Source organism: Oryza sativa, chromosome 2 (assembly GCF_034140825.1).
Source record: "Oryza sativa Japonica Group chromosome 2, ASM3414082v1".
Classification (NCBI taxonomy): Eukaryota; Viridiplantae; Streptophyta; class Magnoliopsida; order Poales; family Poaceae; genus Oryza; species Oryza sativa.
In genome coordinates this window covers 23,508,474-23,515,395 of record NC_089036.1, presented here as the reverse complement: position 1 = coordinate 23,515,395, position 6,922 = coordinate 23,508,474, and the positions used below count along the sequence as shown (strand labels likewise).

Genomic DNA, 6,922 nt, shown 5'->3' with positions numbered 1-6,922 from the left:
CTCTTTTTAGACTTTTTTTCACAGACATATATATCACAAAAATACCAAAAAATAGGCAACATCAAGCACCAAATTATCACAGGATAGGTCTCAAGTCTGAACCTCACAAGTTACGAGTCACGACTGCCACAGTACAAGTTATAGGTTGATAACATTACATCACAGATCAAGCAGTAGCAACAGCCAACTAGTAAATAAGTTTTAGGCTTGACATGTACCCATCTTAGTCTTCTTCCTCCACTTTTCAGCAACCTGAAACACATTTTAAAACAAGCAACCAAAACAAAACTTGATTACAATTCAGAAATATTGACAGAGAAGATGGGAAATAGTTAAAAGTGTTCAACTTGGTGAAGATCATGTAGGTTTAGGTTTAGAAGCCGACGACTTGGTGGATTTGCTTGCCGGCGGGATGGAGGTGCCAAGGTGGAGGTGGGCTGACTGGAGAGTGGATGCGGAGGCGGCGCCGAGGCGGAGGTGGCGCCGGCGCTGGAGGCGGACGGCGGAGGTGGCGCGATGCAGGTGAAGGCAGAGGCGTGGGGGGGCTGGGGGCGGCGCGATGGATACGAGGCACGGAGGCAGTGAGCAGCTCTAGTCTCGGCTGCTCCACCCTGAGTCCCTCTAGGGTTTGTTCTATTTAGTGGGCTTATTGGGCCTACTACACCTGTTGGGCCAAATTTCGATTTTCTCGGGTAATTCGGTTAACTGAAGCATATGACCGAATTAACCGAAAAAAATCGGTCTTTAGATGGCTGGCACCGAATCACTAACCGAATTTCTCGGTCTCGGTCTTTTCGGTCTCGATCTCGGTCTTTTTGGTTCAGTTTTTTGGTTCGGTCTTATTCTGCCCACCCCTACTGAGAGCAGCTATAGCGAAGAAATCTTGGCCAATGAAGTGCACTGGAGCCATAAGCATGGACATTGATGAAGGCACACACAAGAAAGGAGCCTTTTTGAGAGCAGAGGGGGACATCTTCTGGATACTCCAGCTGCAATCATTCTGCTGCATCCTGCCCTGCCCAACGAGCTATTCTGACCAGCTTCTATTCCATGGCCTGGCCGGGCCTGATTAGTTTATTTGTCCTACTCTGTTCTCTTCCCTGTTCGGACACCACCCTGCACAAAATTGCTAGAGCAACCCAAGCATGAGCTACACGGTCAAAATGCGAAAAGGAAAAAAACTACACGGTCCATGCATGCATATCTTGGGAATTTATGGACTCTGACTTTGGCACAGCGCATTTGTTTTCTTTGCACTGCCAGCGCCAAACAAACTCTGCCATGATTTGAGATATCAAATTCTTGCTGCTATGGTGCAGTGAGATCCTGTGAGCCCGGCAGCGTCTGTGTTCCTTGGCACGTATGATTTTCAGAACACAATGCATGCATATATTCAGCCACGGCTGGGTTACACGGGACAGAGACAAAGAACTTCAAATTCAGTAGTACCATCTCTGTCCCAAAATATAACAGCTTTTAACCTTCAAGATTTATTAAAAAATATAACAACTTTTTTACCAACATTCTCTTCATAATCAATCACAACCCTACACAATTCATTTTTTCTACCTACCTTCATTTCTCATCTAATTATAATCTTCTCTCATATAATTCTATCAACTTTCTTAACAACTAAAAAAAATTATATTCTGTACGTATATAATATTATTTATTTGTGTATGTGTGTGTGAAGAACTGGACCATCAGCAACCCAGCTGACATGATCACAACAGAGATCACCCCCCGACCTCCGTTGTGGCCGGATTCACAGGTTTTCCTATCGAGCAATCGCGGGGGGCGGCACGACGACCGGAAGCGCAGCTAGCGGAATGCGCACGTACGGTACACGAACGTCGGGATGCGCGCGGCGGGCAGGGCCGGGTGCCGGGTGGTACTAGTAGCCAGCGCCTGCTGCCGCGCCACCGCCTGGATTCGCTGTGCAGCCTGCCGTGCCGTCGTCGGCCGCGGGGGCAGAGGAGGACGTGCGTGCGTGCGTGCGCGCGCCCGCGGAGCCCGGCCCGCGACAAGGAGCCCTTTTTCGCGTCACGACGGCATGCATGCAGCAGCTGGGAACCAACCAGTACGGCTGCACGCATGCTCTTCCCGCGGACAGTACAGTGGCGCGCACAGTGTGGCCAGCCGGCGGGCCGGGGATGACAAGATGGGTGAGGACCTGTGTGTGTGTGTGTGTGTGTGGGCGCAGTCATGCGTGCATGCGCGTGGCACGGGGGAGAGAGGAGCCGCTGCTGTACCGTAGTACTCCTACTGTACTGTAGGTCTGTAGCTGGAGGAGGCTGTAGGCTGTAGCAGCGATGGCCGATGGGAACTTTTTTCTGTTACTACACCGTACCACTGGAGTAGTAGTAGTACTAGAAGATCTTCACGAATCGGGATATGACTTTTGCAATGCAAGTCCTGTAGGATAGCGCGTGGTGCAACAAAAGTGGCGGTCAACCCGTTAGAGCAGGTAGCCAACTATAAATATATTTTGAGAATATAAAAGATAAAAGAGAAGAGCAGCGGGCTACAGATTTATAGCCAGCTACAGCACGGACTCTAAGATACATGTGTGTATGACATGTGGGACCAGATACGAATTGTGTAGTATATGTATATAGATAACTATTGTATGAGGTCCCCATCGGTTGACAATGACTTATTATAAGCGATTATAAAATGATATGCCAGTAAAACTTTTGTATATATGTTCGTAGTGATTGAAAAGCCAAAGCTAAGAAAATATGTGCTGAAAAAGCATCAAAATCAAATTAAAAATCAAGTTTTAAAATTCAAATTTTGGCTTTGGCTTATAAGCCATACGGCAAACAATGAGGCCCTGAATTGGCTATAAAATAGACTATAGTTCATTTGGAGCCAGTAGTCAGCTATACTATTAAACTTGCTCTTAGCTGGGTATTAGTACTCGGGAGACGCTGCGCGTACAATAATACGTACTAATACGTGTACTGGAATCTACAATAATACGTACTATACGTATCTGGAGTGGAATAGTAGTACAAACAAGTGTACAACAAGCTTACAAGGGGGGTTTGAACTTGTTTATGTACGTGCCATTCTTCGGTGAGCTCGTCGATCATACACCTCTCCGGCGCCGGTGCGCACAGCTTGCTATAAGGCCAAGCAAGGTTTTTTCACTTGAACCCACAGCAACCCATCATACCCATCATACCCGCACAATACGCCATCGAAGATCGTCGATGGAAAGCGCCACACATGCAGTGTTCCAGGCGCCCCTGCACAGCGTTATGAACTCTCGCGCGAATCCAGACGTGCTATACTATCCCTCTCTCTCTCTCTCTCTCTCCCCTCTCCCAGCAACAGAACCGTTCGGTCTTAATTACCCTCACATCCTGCGTTGCCGCCGGCTCACCGCCGCGACAACAACGACATCCGAGATAGGAGTACTCCGCTGCACGTCTGCACCTATCGTTTGGCGCCGGCTTTGCACTGTTAACCACCGGTGCTCACGTCTTCCTGGCGACGGATTGGTCGACAGGGCAATTGACAATTGAACCGCTTGATTTGGGCCAGGGGTGACGGGAGATTTGGCTAGCTAGCGAAGCACCAACTCCGGAATCCGCGCCCGCAGCATGCAAGATGCAGCACGCATGCACCAAGGGAACAAGAAATTTATCACCGGCCGCATGCAGACTGCGACGACTCTGCTCAGCTCGATCACACATATCGCCTCTCTATCCTTGCGCGCACGCGCAGAGAATGAACCAGACGCCGGGCCGGGGCCCCGCGGCCGTACTGCGAGAATCGCGTGCGTGCGTGTTCTTCGATTCCATTCCATCGAGCTCAATTGCTCAACGAAGTTTAGTTCACGCTGAAGTTTGAAAATTTGGTTGAAATTGGAACGATGTGACTGAAAAATCATATGTGTATGAAAGATTTGATGTGATGGAAAATTAAAAATTTTAAAAAAAAACTTTAGACCTAAACATGGCCGAACTACTAGTCTAGCCCAACTGGGCCAGCTCAAGCCGATTTTGGCTACAACTATTAGCAGGCCGATCATCGAACTTAAGCATAGAAATTATTCATATTGTTGGTTTGTCCATGTTGAACCACAGCATCAACATATTTTAGTCGCTTGATCAATGTGTCCCTCAAACATCAACTGTTAGATTATTAGGTCTACAGGAACAACTAGTGAGGCCTAAACTAGAAGATAGGCCCAAATAGACTCCCACCTCATTTTCTTTTCAACCCACCTTTTAATCTCTAAAATTTCTACCACATTTAGTTTGCCATATGTTTAGCAACCATTCTTAACTAGATATCCCGCTGCAAAGTATGGGATTGCATCCAATTCTATAGTGAGCCACCACATAGGCAGAAACGATGGCGGGTTCACCTCTCAGGTGGATCAGGCAACTGCTCGAGCTCCATCTCTAGCTTTGTATCCACTATTGCTCTGTTGATTGTTGTCGACGTATGAAAAAATAGTCAGTAACTAACAAACGCTATTAGTCACCGCCTCACCGGCCTTGACGGCGGCACTGGCTTTGCAACTTGATGAAAATGTGGAAAAAGGCAACATAACATGGTCACTTGCTAGAGTCAAAGCCATGTAAGGAGCGGACTGAAAGAGCGAGTATGGTTTGTCCCGTTAGTTTCTTCTGTAATAGGTGGATGAAAATTTAGATACTCGTGACACACTTTTCAAACTGCTAAGCGGTGTGTTTCGTGTGAAAACTTTTTATATAAAAGTTGTTCTAAAATATCAGATTAATATATTTTTTAAGTTTGTAATAATTAAAACCCAAATAGTTACACATTATTATCACATCATTTTATGTGAAACACTTAAATCTTTATCCTCATTTTCATCTCCAGGAGATTTAAACACCACCATACTAGGCTTGCACGATAAGATGAAAGAAGACATGGCATAAGAAACACAATGACTACGCACGTTTGCGTAGAGAGTCAAGAAATGCCATGGGATTACTATGTCATGTTTTTAAGAAAAAAAAATTTAGGAACTAAATAAGGCCTTAGTTTCATACTCGAATAATAGATGGTTTTACAAAATTCTCTTTTTATTCGTTATGTCACTATTTACCTTTGAATCGGTTTTTGTGTTCAGGCCAAGTTTAGTTCCTAAGTTTTTTTTTTAAACTTTCAACTTTTCCATCACATCTAAACTTTTCTACACATATAAACTTTCAGCTTTTCCGTTTGACGTGAACTAAACACACCCTCAGTTTAGCTGGTACTCCAACCGAGATATAACTCGTCCAACCAAGGGAGTACAACTTACATTTAACTCGTGCATATAAAGTTACAACTGATTGAAATGTCACTATTAGTGGCTAGTACTTGCAATTGCAACCTTGTCGCGTCACGAAGATAATCTAAAGCATTAAGTTGTGACTGAAATATTAGGCCCCATTTAGTTCACGAAAAGAAATTTTTGTTGTCACATCGGACGTTTGACCGGATATCGGAAGGGGTTTTCGGACACGAATGAAAAAAACTAATTACATAACTTGTCTGAAAACCGCGAGATAAATTTATTAAGCCTAATTAATCCATCATTAGCACATGTGGGTTACTGTAGCACTTATAACTAATCATGGACTAATTAAGCTCAAACGATTCGTCTCACTTTTTAATGCAAAATGTACAATTAATTTTTTTTCTTTTTATCTATATTTAATGCCCCATACATGTATTCAAAGATTCTATGTCATGTTTTTAAGAAAAAAAATTAGTAACTAAACAAGGCCTTAGTTCCATACTGGAATAATAGATGGTTTTACAAAAATCTCTTTTTATTCGTTATGTCACTATTTACCTTTGAATCGTTTTTTGTGTTCAGGCCAAGTTTAGTTCCCACCAAACTTTTCTACACACAAAAACTTTCAACTTTTCCGTTTGGCGTGAACTAAACACACCCTCAGAGAACCCACAATGGTAAAGTAAGGTGCTATCTATAAAACATGTACATCTCAGCAATAGACTAGATTAATAGTAAACCACCTCAATAGTAGTATATCTACATGGGTATCTATAGCTCTCTAATACATTGCCTCGTTTTTCTCTATAGACTATCTCCAGGTTAGTAGATAGCTTTGCTCTCTCTCTCTCTTCATTTAATCTCTTCCAAGTAAGAAAATATGCGGGCATGGATCTCTTATAGAGAGCCTATAAATAACCATTGTGGGTGTCCTCAGTTTAGTTGGTACTCCAACCGAGATATAACTCGTCCAACCAAGGGAGTACAACTTACATTTAACTCGTGCATATAAAGTTACAACTGCTGCTTGTCGTTTGGTAAGAAGCCGAGCTCACTGATGGATGGATGTGGCATAGTAGGACTGTATAATGCGCTTCAAAGTAAAAGTGCTGATATAGATTTGACTATAACAATGCCCCATGTTTCACAACATTTTTATGATTGCTAGTCAATCTATACGACGGTTTTTCAAAGAATTGATCTACGATGGCATTTGCTCGTTGCTATTAATTGAAAACGGCAATATAATAATTTCGTAGTACTAGTAATTTGTTGAAACGTGGTTGAAAACCCACACTGATGAAATAACCATGAGATTGTGCATGTAATAAGGGCCATCAATTAGTATAACCCATCCCTGCTTTTACGTGCAGGGCATTAAAGAGCTTTCGATCATATCAGAGCTGAATTTTTTTTAGCAAAAAAGAGCTGAAAGTTGAAAAGGTTTTAATCGAACTATGGCACTATGCAAACAACAAACTGGTTGTGAAAAATCTCCCTGTGCATGAGCAAACTAGCTGTTGATGCATGCATGCTAATGAGCGAGATTTTTTTTCATTAAGATTGAATTAATTGTTCAATAAGATCAAGATTCATTTTTTCAACAAGATCAAGTTTCAAGAAGGCCATGCATGGAATTAGTACTAGCCAAGA

The 6,922-nt window shown here is 43.3% G+C and overlaps 1 long non-coding RNA gene across 1 annotated transcript; it reads right to left on the bottom strand.

Annotated features, from left to right (window-relative positions):
* Positions 1–52: 52 nt before the first annotated feature.
* Positions 53–608, bottom strand: LOC107280053 (uncharacterized). Its single transcript, XR_001543095.3, has 2 exons — positions 348–608; positions 53–252 (listed from the first exon to the last, which is right to left on the bottom strand). It is a non-coding gene; the product is annotated as an uncharacterized lncRNA (long non-coding RNA).
* Between the last annotated feature and the right edge of the window lie 6,314 nt (positions 609–6,922).